This window comes from Macaca thibetana, chromosome 6 (assembly GCF_024542745.1).
Source record: "Macaca thibetana thibetana isolate TM-01 chromosome 6, ASM2454274v1, whole genome shotgun sequence".
Taxonomy (NCBI): domain Eukaryota; kingdom Metazoa; phylum Chordata; class Mammalia; order Primates; family Cercopithecidae; genus Macaca; species Macaca thibetana.
In genome coordinates this window covers 120417622-120435955 of record NC_065583.1, presented here as the reverse complement: position 1 = coordinate 120435955, position 18334 = coordinate 120417622, and the positions used below count along the sequence as shown (strand labels likewise).

Here is an 18334-nt window from a genome sequence, read left to right as displayed (position 1 = left end):
TTCCTCCCTCCCCAAACTATCTCTACAGTTAAGTTTATGTCCTCTTCTTATTTGATCCTATGGCAGCTTCCACCTGTCTGTCATAATATTTGATACACTTGTAATTCTAGATATGTCACCCCAGAATGTATAAAAGTGTCTGGTACATGGTAAACACTTAAATATTTGTTAACCGTTGAAGGTTGGATGTTTACTATTGATGAACACGAAGCTAAAAAGATAGTAGCTGATAATTATTGAGAATGAAAGGGTTTTTACACTAATTTACATTTCAGATAAGGTACAGCTGGCTCTTAGAGATGTTAAAAAGAACATCGAATAGGAACAAGTTTTCACTGAGATTAAAAGAAAATTCAGGTTTGAAATTACTATAGAACATTGTATAATTTCCCATGTTCACAAATTTAAAAAATACAGTACACTTTAAACAGAGTTCATGTAAGGTATATTTGAGAATCAATTCAGCTCCTTGGTGAAAAAAATTAAAATTTAGAATAGTTAATTGAATGGCTGTCATTTACATATTTTAAATATTTGCTCTTGAACTATGAATAACCACATAGAAATGTGAGAAAAATTAAATTTAAGAGGGTATTTATTTGGAGTATACTTTTAAAGCAAGTCTTATGAATCATGGTAAATACTCTTATATGTATGCTCAGGGTATTTGAGTGCACTTTATTCTCCAATTAAACCCAAGACTTAGAGACAGTTGCTAGCCACACACAAACAGTGTCACTGTCCACTATTTTACACAAACGGCAATTGAGTAGCAGGGGAGGGCAAATTCCCCAGTCCTGAGTTACTTCTGGGTGTGCCCCAGATGTTTAAGCTGCATGTTAACTAACTCATTTAGGCCCCCAGAGTAACTATTAATGCACCAAAGCTACAATTTGAGAAGATCTTTTATTTCCGAGAGACCTGGAAGAATCGCCAACAATTTGTAATATCTGTTCTTACCTGGGCAAAGAATCTTGTGGAGTAAAATTGCTTACAGAGGACCTCTATTGCTATAGGGAAAGTTTCGGTTCACTTGAGTAAGAATTATCCTTAAAAGGGATAGAAAAATTCAGGAATGGAACAATATTGACTTCCCAAGACTCACAAGGTGTATATACCATTTAGACAAAGTTTTTAGCCTTGAAAAGGAACATCTTAGGGCCGGGCGTGGTGGCTCAAGCCTGTAATCCCTGCACTTTGGGAGGCCGAGACGGGCGGATCACGAGGTCAGGAGATCGAGACCATCCTGGCTAACACGGTGAAACCCCGTCTCTACTAAAAAATACAAAAAACTAGCCGGGCGAGGTGGCGGGCGCCTGTAGTCCCAGCTACTCGGGAGGCTGAGGCAGGAGAATGGTCTAAACCCGGGAGGCGGAGCTTGCAGTGAGCTGAGATCTGGCCACTGCACCCCAGCCTGGGCGACAGAGCAAGACTCTGTCTCAAAAAAAAAAAAAAAAAAAAAAAGAAAAGGAACATCTTGTATTATTGTTAATGTGAATATTTATGAAGCACTATCAGTAGGCCTAACTCAGTCCCTGCTCAATTAGGTTATAATTTAATTAGTCCTAAATGCAAATCCTCTAAATTGGGGTGGTTGGCTTTTGAAATGAATGCCAACTAATATTATTATTGATGGCTCACTATCTTCTGCTTCTCTCTCTCATTTCTCTTTTCTTCTTACCTTATACATACATTTTGCTCTCATACACCCACCCTCCCTGAATTGAAAGGATGTTAATCAAGGTACCCCTGCAAAAGCAGAAGCCCTGTGGTCCACATTGAACTTTAAAATCCATACTAGTGTTTTGTACCTGAAAATTATAGGGATGTTTTGTGAATGTTTATAGGTCTAACACAGTTATCAAATATCAGTTTTGAACCACGAAAACATTTCTAAGATATTATGCAAACTAAAATCTAAATTGAGTTCTCTGTTTCCATTTGAATTTCACATATCTAAATTTCCTATATTTTTTCTGAGAGAGCTCCATATCTGTGCTGGAGTTGGTTCACTGCACAACATTTCTTACAGGGTAGACAGTACACCTTATTTTGTGCTACATTCGCTCTTGGGAAACCTCAGTTGTATTACAATCATAGATGGTCACTTACTAATATAGAAAGTAGAAAAAAAGGCTGCCCCTATGAAAACTATTTAATAACTTTAATAAGCTGCTTTGTAAATAAGTAAATAAAAAGATACACTTTCTTTTACCAAAGCAAACTCTTTATTATGGTCTAGTTCTGTGTCCTCAACCAAATCTCAACTTGAATTGTAATCCAAATTGTAATCCCCATGTTTTGGGGGAGGGTCCTCATGGGAGGTGATTAGATCACGGAAGAGATTCCCCCATGCTGTTCTAATAATAGTGAGTGACTTCTCTGGAGCTCTGATGGTTTTATAAGGGGCTTTTTCCCTCTCCGCTCTACACTTCTCTCTCCTGCTGCCATGTGAAGAAGAACATGTTTGCTTCCCCTTCCACCATGACTGTAAGTTTCCTGAAGCCTCCCCAGTCATGCGGAACTGTGAGTCAATTAAACCTGTTTCGTTTACAAATTACCCAGTCTCAGGCAGTTCATTATAGCAGTGTGAGAATGGATTAGTACATTAAGCTGGTACTGAGAGTAGTGTGGCACTACTGCAGATACCTGAAAATGTGGAAGCGATTTTGGAACTGGGTAACAGGAAGAGGTTGAAACAGTTTGGAGGGCTCAGAAGACAGGAAAATGTGGGAAACTTTGCAACTTCCTACAGACTTGGAGGGCTCAGAAGACAGAAAGACATGGGAAAGTTTGGAACATCTGAGAGACTTGTTGAATGGATTTGACCAAAATGCTTATAGTGATATGAACAATGAAGTTCAGGCTGAATTGGTCTGAGAGGGAGATGAGGAACTTGTTAGAAACTGGAGCAAAGGTCACTCTTGCTATGCTTAGCAAAGAGGCTGGTGGCATTTTGTCCCTGCACTAGAGACCTGTGGAACTGTGAATTAGAGAGATGATTTAGAGTATCTGGTAGAAGAAAATTAAAAAGGAAGCACACCATAAAAGTTTGAGAAATGTGCAACCTGATGATGTGATAGAAAAGAAAAACTCATTTTCTGGGGAGAAATTCCAGCCAGCTGCAGAAATTTGCATAAGTAATGAGGGGCTGAACGTTAATCACCAAGACAATGAGGGAAATGTCTCTAGGGCCTGTTAGAGGCCTTCACAGCAGCCCCTCCTATTACAGGCCTGGAGGCCAAGGAGGAAAGACCTTATTTTGTGGGGTGGGCCTAGGGTCCCCCTGCTCTGTGCAGCCCTGCATCCCAGCTGCTTCAGTCCCAACCATGGCTAAAAGGGGCCAACATACAGCTCAGGTCATTGCTTCAGAAGGTCCAAGCCTCAAAGCTTAGCAGCTTACACGTGGTGTTGGTCCTGCAGGTACATAGAAGTCAAGAACTGAGGTTTGGACACCTCCACCTAGATTTCAGAGGACGTATGGAAATGCCTGGATGTCCAGGCAAAAGCCTGCTGCAGGGACGGGGCCCTCATGGAGAACTTCTGCTGGGGCAGTGCAGTAGGAAAATGTGGGGTGCAAGCTCCCACGCAGAGTTCCCACTGGGGCACTGCATAGTGGAGCTGTGGTAAGAGGGCAACTATCCTCCAGACCCCAGAATGGTTGATCCACCAAGAGCTTGCACTGTGCACCTGGAAAAGCTTTAGACACTCAATGCCAGCCCATGAAAATAGCCAGGAGTGGGGCTGTACCCTGAAAAACTACAGGGGTGGAGCTTCCCAAAGTGGTGGGGGCCCACCTCTTGCAACAGCGTGACCTGGATGTAAGACATGGAGTCAAAGGAGATCATTTTGGAATTTTAATGTTTAATGACTGCCCTATTGGATTTTGGACTTGCATGGGGTCTATAGCCCCTTTGTTCTGGCCAATTTCTCCTATTTGGAATGAGTGTATTTACCCAATGCCTGTACCTCCACTGTATCTAGGAAGTAACTAACTTGCTTTTGATTTTACAGGCTCAAAGGCAGAAGGGACTTGCCTTGTCTCAGTTGAGACTTTGGACTTGGACTACCTAGTTAATGCTGAAATGAGTCAAGACTTTGGGAGACTGTTGGAAAGTCATAATTGTGTTTTGAAAAGTGAGAAAGATGAGATTTTGGAAGGGCAAAAGGTGGAATGATATGGTCTGGCTCTGTGTCCTCACCCAAATCTCGAATTGTAATCCAAATTGTAATCCCCATGTTTTGGGAGAGGGAACCTCATGGGAGGGGATTAGATCATGGGAGCAGTTCCCCCTGCTGTTCTCATGATAGTGAGTGACTTCTCAGGAGATCTGATAGTTTTATAGGGGGCTTTTTCCCCCTTCACTCTGCACTTCTCTCTCCTGCTGCCATGTGAATAAGGACATGTTTGTGCCCTCTTCCACCATGATTTTAAGTTTCCTGAACTTTCCAGCCATGCAGAACTGTGAGTCAACGAAACCTGTTTCCTTTATAAATTATCCAATCTCAAGTAGTTCTTTATAGCAGCATGAGAATGGACTAATACACCCTTGTAGTGATTAACATTTTCATCTTTTAAGAATAATCAAAAATAGATGTGCAGCAAAAATGTCATACCATTGCTTCCTGTGCCCTGTGATACACAGTGGAGCAACGCAGCACTCCTCACTAGATAAACATTCTCAAATAACAGTACAGGGCACACAGTTCTAGGAAGGCAGACCACACAGCTCAGAAAAAGTACACGCTGCAGCTTGAAGTGCAAACCACAATGAGGCAATGAGGAGCTTATGTCCACTCTCAATGTAAAAAATATCTCTGTTAGGTCCTCAAATCCCTATGGTTCTCTGCAGTCACCCATCAATGACAACTAAGGGACCATGAAGGGGGAGACATGGACTGTCATTGTCTGCTGCACCATTCTCCTGGTGGTTTGATTAAAAAACACTGAAACTGAAGGATATGTTTAGAAAATAATTGTATGCGTGCTTCAATGCATCTTTTCTCTCTACTTTTAAACTCAGGTAAAGTCAAATGCATATATATTCTTACTATTTACATCAATGACTGTTTCAGGAGGTTGACATGTCTTGTTATCTAAAACCACAGAAAATTTGAATGTTGATCAACATTTAAAATGGCAACAGGAATCTTTTCCCATTGTTTAATTTTATTTATTTATTTATTTTTTTGAGACAGGGTCTTGCTCTATCTCCCTGGCTGGAGTACAGTGGCGTGATCTCTGTTCACTGCAACCTCCGCCTCTCAGGCTCAAGCAATTCTCCCACCTCAGCCACCCTAGTAGCTAGGGACTACATGCGCATGCCACCACGTTTGGCTAATTATTTTGTATTTTTTTTGTAGAGATGGGATTTTGCCATATTGCCCAGGCTGGTCTCAAACTCCTGGGCTCAAACAATCCACCAGCCTTGGCCTCCCAAAGTGCTGGGATTACAGGCATGAGCCACCATACCTAGCCAATTTTATTTCTTATTTGTCCTTTTTTGTTTGTATAGCCATTCTCCTATTGATAGACACTGTTCATTTTAATTTTTGACTATAACAAAGAATGTTTTGGGGAAATTTTTAAATTTATTTTCTTTTTTTTTTTTTTTTTGAGACGGAATCTCGCTCTGTCGCCCAGGCTGGAGTGCAGTGGCCAGATCTAAGCTCACTGCAAACTCCGCCTCCCGGGTTTACGCCATTCTCCTGCCTCAGCCTCCCGAGTAGCCAGGACTACAGGCACCGGCCACCGCGCCTGGCTAGTTTTTTGTATGTTTAGTAGAGACGGGGTTTCACCACGTTAGCCAGGATGGTCTTGATCTCCTGACCTCGTGATCCGCCCGTCTCGGCCTCCCAAAGTGCAGGGATTACAGGCTTGAGCCACCGCGCCCGGCCGATTATTTTCTTCTTACGCCAAAACAAAAGCTTATAACAGAAAATACAGGCAAAACGTGACTATGTAAAATTTCTGCAATTGTACTTACCCTGAAATAATCACTGAACGGCATGGTGGTTGTTATGGTGTGTGCATGCGTGCAAGTGTGTTTACAACATTTATCTTTTTCTGAGTATAAGCTTATATGTAAATTTGCAATTTACATATATGAATAAGCAAATGCATAAATTTGTAAAAATTGAATGGTACTACACATACTTTTTATAAGATCCTTTTTTTAATCCTGTAAGGCTATTAAAATATTCAAAACACTATCCATATTCTAGTACTACGTTCGCAAAGTATTCATTTTAAAATATCACTGTAGTAGAGTATATTACAGCAGGTAAAGAAGTTCAGTTGAAAGTTACACTCCTAATATTTGAGAGAGATAAGAATGAAGTTTGATGTACTTAATCCTATTGCAATAAAGTGAACTTTCAAATATTTCAAGCCTTCATTGCAAAGTAAAATAAGATCTATTCTTATTTCTTCAAAAATTTTATATATTTAAGCAGGTAAGGTGTCTCCAGCTGAAAGAAATACTTTTATGGCCAGCCTTCCAAATTGTATACCACTTTTTTCTCTTTTAATTCTTCTGTCTCAGATATTTAATTAATAAGAGCTGCTGTAGCAAGGGGCTTGTCTATAATTTTATTGTCACCATTTCTGAGTCATCTACTTCTGATTTGTTTTAAAATCAAATGCAAGATATTTGGCTAACATACAATCACCATCAGCTAGGAATATAACAAATAAACCAATGACAGCCTTCTCTGACGCACTCTTACTTTTATCTGAACCATTTTGCTAAGAAAAATTAGTTTATTTATTCATTAAAAGTCTTAAGTATCCTTCTGTTATATCCGAAACCTCAATTCCTCAACTCCTTTTTTGTTAGTTGGCCATCAGTCGTCAACCATCATCCAGTTAAAGTCAATGATGTGAACAGTTAAAGTCAATGATGTAAAGGTAAGCAAAATTCTTTGAAGTTCTGCTTTGAAAAGAGGGAACAAAACCCTTGGTGACAGGAGTTTGTAATCTAAAAGCGGCACTGTGATTAAGTGACATATTGAAGAACACATACATGTGTGCCAGGAAACAAATCTATCCTGAGTACAATCAGAAACAGAGATTCTATCAGACATATTATAAAGCTTGCTTAAGGAAGCCTGAGGGAGCAGTGACAATCTTTATTATGGAAAAGGGTATAGTTTGAGAAAATAATATTACATCAAACTGGGAAGGACAGCTAAGAGAATGGATGACAGAATCAGGATATAAAAAGAGCATAAGGCCTAAATATAACCAGATGGAGTTAAATAGGGTCATATTTGAAGTCCTGCCCTTTGGTTAAAACAAAAACATCTAACTGAGCAGCTGCCGAGAGAGAAGGAGATGATGCCTAAGTCAAGCCCTTTTAGTTAAGTGCATGATGTCACAATGATACGATGAGGCAGCCAGCGTCTATCAAACTAAAGTCATTTTCATTGATAAATCACCCCCAGGATGAGGCAATGAAAAAAAGAGTCTCTATGATGCTCTGAGCTAATTGAATTACTTTAGGAATTTCTGGAATTTGCTCATCTTTGGGCCGTTAAATTACAAAAGAAGGTTATGAGATAGAAGCTAGCCTAATGGGGAGTCACTAGAAAAGGAAAGAGATGTGATAGTATAATGGTAGCCAACTTAAGGAATAGAAAACATAGGGAACCTGATGGTTACAGATACAAAAGTGTCACATGAAAATGGAATTTCAGGCAGTTGTGCACCGGGTCACCAAAATGTCATTCCCAAAGTATACTCCGTCGCACCTCACCACTCTGTCCTTGACCCTCAGCCGAATATGACATATCTCTGGAAGCCCGGCAGATGCAAGCTGAACGGTTGGCTATAAGAGCCCAGTTGAAACAAGACTACCTGCTTCAGTACAACAACCCTAACCGCCAAGAGCTCACTGAAGATCTTGCCTTGATTCGAGATCAGCAAATGTCTATCCTAATTTCAGACTCACTCCTAAAAACTCACTCTTGGAAGCTCTGTGTGGAATCGGGCCCCTGTTCTTCTGAGATTATGTTTTCAAAACTGACAGGGATAGAAAAGAAAAACTTATCCAGGAAGGAAAATTGGATGGAACATTTAACATCTCATATTAAGTCTGGCAATGATGACTATATGGATTCTTACTTAAATAAATCATCTATTAATCATTAAAAAAAAAGAAGAAAGAAAATGGAATTTCACTCACCCTGTGTGTTTCCAAGATTAACAAGTAGGAGTAATGCTACTTAGAAGTTTTGTGGAGGCCAAAGTTCAGTGAAAGCAAGACCAAGCCAGCAACACAGAGCCAGCCAATGACACATCAACATTGACCAGGAGAAGGATGGCCAGCAATGGGGGCACAAGCATTGACCTTTGAAGGGTCACATCACAGCTGTGTTAGCACTGAACCACAGGGCACTGGTGTCTTCTTTCATTCTGAAAATTCGGATTCAACAAAAAATTTGTTTCCTTCCCAATTTACCTTCCTTTGAACTAATTAAACTTCTGTCCTCTTCATCCCTCAACTATTAAATATTAAAAAATATGTTGACCAATTTAAGGTTTTGAAATAAAAACATTATACGACCAAAAGGTTTGATAGATTCTCAACAGCATAACACTGTCTACTTCTCTGTAGGTATCTCCTGAGCACCAGATACTAAGCTCCCTTGATGAAAATAGCTTTTCAAAACATGATAGATATGCTAGTGCACTGTATTCAGAATAATGTGAGTTCATACGGACTTGTCAGGATGTAAAGAACATACAATGCTTGGTGTGTTTCATGCGGGCCCCAGGTATGGCCCTGGTGCAGTGCCTCTCACATTGAATACACATATGAATCACCTGGGATCTTACTGCAATGCAAATGGTGAGTCACTAGGTCAGGGTGGGGCCCCAGAATTTCTACCAAGTCCAGGTGATATTCATACTGCTGGTTCATGGATCACATTTTGAGTAGCAAGGTAAAGCATATTTCCCATGAAGCAGCATTGCAGAATGTTTATTACCAGGCCAATATTTACCTAGGCATTTCTTTGCTTTTTATATTAACACTTCTATTGACACAGATCATAAAATTTCTGTTTTCCTTTCTTCGAAAATTAAAATATACAGTATACTAAAACTTCAAAAACAAAAATCAGACAGTTTTTCCCCCCAGGTACTTAAGAGGATACAAACCCATGAAACTTGGCCTCAATTAGATTACAGTGGTCCCTCGGGATCTTTGGGGAGTGGTTCCAGGACTCCCTGCAGATATCAAAATCCATGGATGTTCAAGTTCCTTATATAAAATGACATAGTATTTGTATATAACCTACACACATCAATATACTTTAAATCATCTCCAGATTACTTATACCTAGTACAATGTAAATGTTATGTCAATAGTTACTATGCTGTATTGTTTAGGGAATGACAGGAAAAGTCTGTACATGTTCAGTATATACACAACCATATTATTAAAAAACAATTTTGGATTGAATACACAGATGTAGAATCCATGGATACAAAAGGTCTACTGTACTTGGAAGTATCAATAGGAAATTTCATCAAAATTGATGGTGAATTTTGCACAGAATTAACTCTCATTTTGTTTTTATTTATTCAGCATATGTAAGTCGGTCTCTAAAAATAAAATAATTACAATGACTATTTTTCTCCAGCTCTAAATTTATTATAGCAACAACTCAGGATCAAATATAATTTGAGATCCCTTTGAAGGGGTATAAGCTGTTGGTTGATAATGATGTTGAGTAGATGGTCCAAAAAGACTCAGTCTGAACATCTTCAATTGTTTGCCTTAGACCAAATTTTAAGTGAGTGTAAGAATTCATCTTCTTTGAATACGGTGTATTGAATTTCTTAATGAATTCTCCAGCAAACATGAAAAAGTAAATGATGTTATCCGGGAAAGACTGTTTCCTTATAGAAAAGTAAGAATGTCATCTGTGGAGTTTTGAAACTTTATTGTAAATCATCACACATGACTCCCGGGGAAGCTTGTACGTGTATTCTGAAGTAGAAACTGCCCTTTTAGCGGTGATATTCAGAATCTAGTCAGGCTGATCATTGTCCTAGTCTCAGCTTTTAGCCTCCTGTTTCCTTCATCTGAAATGTTCTTGCCCTTCACCTCCTTCAAGTCTATGCAAATGTCAAGCTGGAGGGCCACGCTATTCAAAATTGCATCCCTACTGATACTTCCTATGTCATTCCCTTTTTTCCTTAGCACTTACCACTATCCAACATATAATATATTTTTTTACTTATTTTTCTTGAATATTGTCTATCTTTTCTGTAGTTTTCTACTGCTGGTGTAATAAATTATCAGAAACTTAGTGATTTAACAATTAAAATGTATCATTTTATAGTTGTGTAGATCAGAAGTCCAACACAGGTCTCAAAGGGCTAAAATCAAGGTGTCTTCAGGACTGCATTCCTTTCTGAATGGGCTAAGGGAGAATCTGCTTCCTTGACCTTTCTAGCTGTCCACATTCCTTGGCTCCTGGCTCCCTTCCTTCATTTCCAAAGCCAACAAAGTTGCATCTCTCTAACCCTTCTTCTGTTATCACATATCTCTCTAACATAACCAGGGAAAAGTCTTTGCTTAGAAGGACTTGTGCGATTAGATTGGGCCCACTGGGCTATTATAGACACTACATCTCCAGGTCTGTGCCCCTAATCAAATCTGCAAAATCCTTTTTTGCATGTGAGGTAACGTTCATATAGTCCAGGGATTAGGCAGTAGAACTCTTTGCAGGGGCCATTATTTTGCCTATACTCATTGAAATGTAAGCTCCAAAAGGTCATGGATTTTTATTTGTTTGATTTGTTATATTCCTAGCACTTACAGCAGCACCTGGTATACAGTATAAACTCAAAAAATATTTATTTCAGCAAATTAATGAAAGAAAATTGAATTGGGCTAATGATGTCATGACAAACACATATTTGAAGTGCAGGTGCTAGACACAGACCCTTACTAGATTTTTTTGTTTTGATTTTTGAGATGGAATCTCACTCTCACCCAGGCTAGAGTGCCGTGGCACTATCTCAGCACACTGCAACCTCTGCCTCCTGGGTTCAAGCAATTCTCCTGCCTCAGCCTCCCAAGTAGCTGGGATTACAGGCACCTGCCGCCACCATGACCAGCTAATTTCTGTATTTTTAGTAGAGATAGTGTTTCACTATGTTGGCCAGGCTGGTCTTGAACTCCAGTTAGGTGATCTGCCTGCCTCAGCCTCCCAAAGTGTTGGGATTACAGGTGTGAGCCAATGTATCTGGCTAGCCTCTACTAGATGTTTGAAGAGTTAACCACTTTAATTAAATAAACCTTAGTCCTCATTTGAAAAATGAGACCATCACTTTGCCCACTTCATAGACTGGTTTAGAGAATCAATCAATGTGATTTGCATTAAAGTGGTCTGAAAATCCTCAGCTAAAGAAATGTAAATCATTGATACTATACTTTTTAAGTTGGTCTTAGTATTCTTACCTAAAAATTTCAGTTTCTTTGAGCTCAAAATATCAGCAATTTTGGTCACAGTTCACTCCTCAGACTTTCAGAAACCCCATTCAAGATGCTGAAAAAGATGTGGGAAAATCTTAAAGCATGGCAATACCCTTCTTTGGTTTCTTTTTTGCCAAACATATCATTCCTCAGGGTCACTGCCCTAGACTGAGTGTAGCATGATTGGACCATCTAAGAAGATGGTGGGATAACAGGAAGTTATTTGGAGTCTTCAGAGCTCAGTCTAGTCCAGGCTCTTTTTGACTGGGCATTTCCATTAGTATCTCCAAGTCACCCTGCTGCCTAGAGTTCATCATTCTCAACTACATATTATTAAAACATGTTAGCAAGTACTGCAGTGGTGCAGAAGAAAGTCACTAAGAGCCTTATTGTTTTTATTTCCTTAAGGTAGGACTAGAACATAATTTAACTAACACACTGTCTTCATATAACTTAAGTTTATAACCAATATCACATAAAAGATAACATGCCCACAAATACTTGTAGAGTTATTTTGCTGATCTTTCAACAAATAGCACTTAGAACTTTTATCATGTATTTTTAGAATATTTGTACAAGGAAATGAGCCTCTCCAATTTTATTGAAAACATTTGTCAATTTTATTAAATTTTTTAAAACTCAGAATTTGCTTGGAACTCATATGCTTATATTTACTAGAAGACTAAAAATCTAAAGGTTTAAGAGAATTTTCTATTGCCTTAGCAAATCTGTAATGCCAAAATTAGAAAACAGTTATTTTTCTCCAGGATCGATGTAATTAAAAACACTAAAGTGGGGGTCAAATGATAACAACAAAGCACTCTTAATATAGATGTGGTTTGTTTCTCTGGGCCTATGACTATATATGGATATTTGGAAACATTACAGAGTTTGGCGACAACAAAGCTATTCATTGTTAGTCAACAATGTGGTGAAAACTCAACCAATAAAATTGTTAATTTAATGCAGTGATTCTCAAAGTGTGGTCTCCAGACCAGCAGCATTGGTGTCACTTGAGGACTTATTAGAAACATAAAATTGGAGGCTTTACCAGAGATCTACAGAATTAGAAATTTGGGGGAAGAGGCCCGGTAATGTGTGGTTTACTGGCCCTTGTAGGTGATTCTGATGATCATTAGTGAATGCCCTTTTACTTTCTTACCTTAAAATCTTATAATCTTGTTTGATAATGTATATGAAAATGCACAACTGCTTTTTAAAATGTGAAAATCTGAGTCAGCAATTAGGGCCAAGTCATATCTAAAAATCATGTGGGCAGAGTATTCTGAAAACTAGATGTTTGAATCAGCTGAAAAGCCGCCACTGCAACCCAAACCTAAAACCTCCCCTAAAACCCAAACCCAAAAGTATTATTTATTCAATAATTTACATAAATTATCCATGTAAAATAAACATTGTATATATGAAGAAATGCTTTTCACATATTAACTGAAATCTAACTTATTTTGTTGGAATCTTCTCTCGCATTTTAGACATATTTTCCAGAGACTGATTTTCTTGCTCCACAATTGTATTGGAAACCCCCCAAAAAATAAAACCAAACAGACAAGGCAACAATATTCTCTTTTAATCAACTAGATTTTTTAAATCCAGAGTCTTAAAAATATGGGTATTTTCCCCTGTGAGTTAAATAAGCACAAAACGAACATATTATATGGTCTATAGTCTTATTTTAGTAACTGGAAACACTATTTTGCCTGCATTCCAATTGTTATGGTAAAGGTGAAGCCAAAGTCCTGAGACAGCCTCAAGGATCTGGTGGCTAATTCTTCCAACAGAACCAAGGACAGTGTCCCAGACAATGAGGTCTGCTTCAGCTGCGTCTCACAAGGTGAGTGTCCAGGGTATACAGAATGGGGTTGAAGACTCTTTCCACAAGAGCAGCAGAATAGCATGCACATGAAAGTACTCCATTACCAAGAGCCCTCAAGGGATGAACCTGTGTGCAATGGAGTTACACCATCCAGGACTTCCAGAGTAGAGGACTGGGGGTTATTGGTAGGCAATGGAGAGCCAATGAGATTTCAGGTTGTGGATTTACATATCACAGTCTCTTGTTAGGAGGATGAGCTCCAGCCAAAGTGTAAGCTTTAAACTGAATCTTACAGAGCCTGTTGTCAGGAAAGTCTGGCAATTTCTAGCTTGCCAAAAGCCCAGGCGAAAGCAATAGTGGTGGTGATGGAGGCTAGAATGTGAGAAACCTTTGGGCCAGGTTTGAATGTGATGGCTGAAGGAAAAAATAGGAAACAAGGTGAAAACTTGGGCTTCTTGTTAAGAATTTCTTAATATTGGGTATGATACTTATTTTGCATTACTTATCCATGCAAACTATTGAGGACAACAAGATAATTTTGTGCTTAGATTGGTGTGTGTGTGTGTGTAGTGGGGGGTCCTCTATCATGTATCTAGCTGATTCAAATCATTTTTTTCTAAATGATAGGAACACGTGAAAAGTGATATCTCTGGGAGTCAGAGCAAGTATGGATCCATTTCTTAACTAGCAGTTCTTTAAGTGGAAGTCTGTGAACCTCTAAAGCAGCAGAGTCATGAAAGACATTTAGAAAAACACAGTCACCTGGGTCCTGTCCCCAGAAAGCCTAATGTCATTTTTCTGGGTGTCTGGCCCAGGCATCAGATTTTTTAAAGTTCCCCAGGTGATTGAAAGTGGATAAGAACTAATGCTTGAAAATGTAAGTGAAGGCTTTTTTCAATTAGATAATATAACTTTAATTTCATTCTGTTGATTTGCCTAATAATGTGTTGTGATGCTAATGAAACCAAAGTGTTATATATTTACCTCCTAGGGATTATGCAAAAACAAATAAGATAATAGGTATTACAGAACATCAAGCTGATACTTATTTGGGCCCTGTTGTCAGCAACAGTGTTACAGCATTTTCCTACCGGGAGTAAATACTTACATAAATCACTGGGAAAATACAGCAAAGTAGCATAATTTCTTCACTTTTACCTTTAACATGTGGGCTATAAAGTTGTCTATAAAATACTACCTGCCATAACTTATAATAAATACATCCTTTTTATTGACATAAGATGGGTAAATATAGTTTTTAAAAGGCATCAGAGGAGCGATAAAGGCAAACTGGATGTCAACACCCATTTTGAGGGGGTTAATTTTTCTTCCAGGAAGTTTATAAATGGCAGGTCCTGGAAATCCTAAAATCCCTAGATGGACTTTGCCTGGCACATACTTGACATTCAATAAAAATGCAGTAAATGCCTGAACAAGACCAGCACATGTATTGTCTTCATATAGTACAGTAACACTACATTGTTTGGGCTGGGTTGTGCTGAAAAAGCCTATCTCTTCCAAGACTTAAAGAATAGTGTCTAAAATTTAGCAATACGAAATCTGGGCAGATGTGTAATGAAAGTGCTATGAAATGATTAGAATATCTAAAACAAAGAATAAAAATACCATGGATTTGCTAATTTTGGATACACAAATATGGAATATATCAAATACACATGCAGTTCTATCTGTAATATGTGATTTAAAAAATTAGCTTTTGGCTACTTTTAAAGATTTTCAACATGAAAGTTGGAACTGCCCAACTTCCAATGAAGAAGTCTCAGCTCTATGCATCTGCAATATTTAACTTCTCCCACTTTTTTCAAATCTCTTCGATTTCAGCTGTTATGACACATTTCCAAGACCTTTATTCAGACCCTTACAAGCTTTTGAAAAGACTCTCTTTTTTCTTTAATATGAGATGTATTGTTTACCTATTACACTGAGTGGCACTACAGAAAAACATGGATAATCTGTATTTCTGCACTCTTTGTGAATGAGCTAAATGCAATGTTTACCACCACAAATTTGGTACAACCTACATGAAATAAGACCTGTTTTAAATATAATACTGTTCCACATAGTATGACAAATATATACTTGGTATATGAACCATTTGGTATGCTACAATAAGACCCACCCCCAATTTAAACAGGCTTATCTGAAGTTTACAGAAGATTTAATATAGTTTCTAGATGGTTAAATATATATATGTATGGGTGTGCGTGTATGTGCATGCACACATATTTGCTGAGTGGTTAATATAAAAGCTATGATAGGATGTGAGGATAAACACTGTGTTATCTAAGTACTATAGAGAAAAAGAGTTCTGAGTATCTGGAATAGGATAAAGATCACAGGAAAAGAGATTTCCATAAAAGAAGCTTTGACAGCTTTGACCAACTCCTAACTGTCTGCCTGTAGTCTACATTATGTATGATTAGAAAGTTTGTGTTTCACACAGAAACTTTCCAATTATTAATTAGGAAAACATTTACACATGGTATGTCACATAAGTAGGTTTGTCTCCTTAGCAGACCACAGTAATGCAGATATTAAAAAGGATATGTTGTCAGAAATAAATTATTCATGCTTCCTAACTTTTCTAATTTGGTAATTTGAAAACATTAATAGGATTTGGCCATTCTTAATTGTGTTGATGACAATCCTTGCTCTCTTTATTCCTCAAGGCTAGTTGAAATTTATTGAATTTATATTAATTTTTATGACCATCTGTGGCTTCTCAAAAGTAAAATAACTTCAGAAGCTTCATAATTATGGAGAAAATATGAGGCAAAACTTTGCAGAATGATTTATAATTTATATGAGATTTTTATTTACTTTTTGAGAACTATCACTTGAATATGTAATCATCAAATAGGTGACCTTCCACTTATTTGATATGATAGAAGAAAACTTCTAGCATTCCAATTTTAACATTTTATTTGAAAATTCACTGCTATAATAACACTATAGAATTAAGGAGAGTTGTGTTGTAAACATAGTCCTTCTTTTTAAAAATGGGAACTCCTATTTTATCCTTTAGCTATTATATTCATCTACTCATTTTTAGTGTTGCTTTCACCAAACAACACGTCTATAGTAAATATATTTATGTTTTATGATTACAGGGAAGTGATTCCTAATGAAAATGAGAATAGAGTGTTCAAATTGGGGTTAGACCATCCCAGTTCTGTCATAGTTTCCATTGTTGAAATAAAATCCCCACTGAAAGATAATAGGTCTTGTTAGTTGGCAGGCAGGTTTCATTGAGTAAACCAAGTTGCTTTCTAGGATTTTGTGCAGAAAATTCTGCAACTCTAAAATTCACATAACACTTAAACTGACATCAAGAGTAGTGCCCGATCACTATAGAAGTAATCAATGACTGTAAAAGTTGTTTGGCTTTAGCCTCTGCTGTGAAAAAGCATGAAAAGTATTTATGAGAATAGAGAGGCATAAGGGGTTGCATTTTCCACAGTTTATTGGACATCTCTACTTGGACAACCACAGACTTCTCAGACTCTACTAGCCCAAATAGAACACATAATTTCACCCTCAAACCCACTCCTCTTGCTGGACTCCAAACTCAGTGAATGGCCTACTGTTCATCTAGTCGTCCCAAGTGTCTTCCTGTTCCTTGCTGTCATATATATTGAAATGCCAGGTCCCGTTGAATCTATTTCCTAAGTAGCTATTTCCTAAATCTCTTTACTTTTCATTCTCCCCTTGCTGCTGGTCCAAGCCATGAGTACTGACTGGTCTGAATTATTGCAGCAATGTCCCAGCTGGTCTCCTTTCCTTCAGCACTGTCCTTCCCCAATACACTCTCTACAGCACAGCCAAATACTACAAACTCAAAGGCTTTCCCTTTTGTTGGATTGAAGTCCAGAATTCTTAACATGGATAGCAAGGCCTGCTATTTTCTGTTCCCTGCATTACTCTCAGCTTCATCTCCCATTATTCTCCAGACCATGTGCAACTGTCCTCTCTGCATCCTAAACTCCACGATATGTATGTTCAGTAACGTGGTAACATCAAGAACTCTCCACTTTCCAACTTTGCATATGCTCTTCTCTCTGCCTGCCCTGTCCGTCACCTTGCTAATTTGTATTCAGCCTGTAGCTTTAGTGCCTCTTCCATGAACCATTCCTGAACTCTCCATCACCCAGTCCTGAAATCAAGGATGACTGCTTGCATAGCATCCTATATTCTGCCTCATCCTGAAAGTGATTATACTTCACTATAATTGATGTTTACTCATCTAGCTTTACCATTGGACCTCCGGCTTCACGAGAATCATGTATGTGAGTATCCTGCTCACTGTACAACCTTAGCCCATTATAGTGATAAGTCTACGGTAGGTGCTCCACAAATATTTATTAAGTGAATTAATCTGAATGCAGTTATGTACAAAGACCATAGAGTTCAGATTTTTGTCTATGCCCTTAGCTATCATGTCAAAGAACGGCAGGGTAGTGCATGATAACTAGCTGTCAGCTTATTACAACAGACCTCCCTGCAATACAGTTTCACCCACCCTACCCCCCCCAAAAAAATTCTAGTCACTAGCCAGATTTAAATCTATTTGACTCTACTTCTTTCAGCGTTGGTAAGAACTATAGCAGCCATCATTTAAGAAGAGAATTAAATTACTAATATCTGTCTACCCATTTCTCTGAGAAAATGAAATTACTTCTCTACAGAATTAAAACACCATTTCTTTGAACTTGATGCAGAAGCCAATTTTCTTTTGTATTCCTGCCTCAAAAAAGAATATATGTCTAGACAGAATATTAGGGAAGTTATTCCATAAGATATACATTTCTGCTAGAATAAACTTCATTATTTCTACGAAATTATGGAAGTAGCTGGCTATACTTCTCTACTTACTTCTTAATTTTTAAAAAATAACAAAAATATCAAAACTAGATAAAAGAGAGTCTACTCCATATTTTCTAAAACAGAATTCTGCTAAAACACACACACACACACACACACACGAGCT

General features: G+C 38.1%; 1 protein-coding gene and 1 pseudogene across 8 annotated transcripts in view; one reads left to right on the top strand and one right to left on the bottom strand.

Annotated features, from left to right (window-relative positions):
- The window catches only part of PDE4D (phosphodiesterase 4D), a 1590976-nt gene that overhangs the window by 551257 nt on the left and 1021385 nt on the right, over positions 1 to 18334 (bottom strand). The gene's annotated exons all lie outside the window — the stretch shown is intronic.
- LOC126956998 (NADH dehydrogenase [ubiquinone] 1 beta subcomplex subunit 4-like) lies at positions 7723 to 8152 on the top strand (annotated as a pseudogene).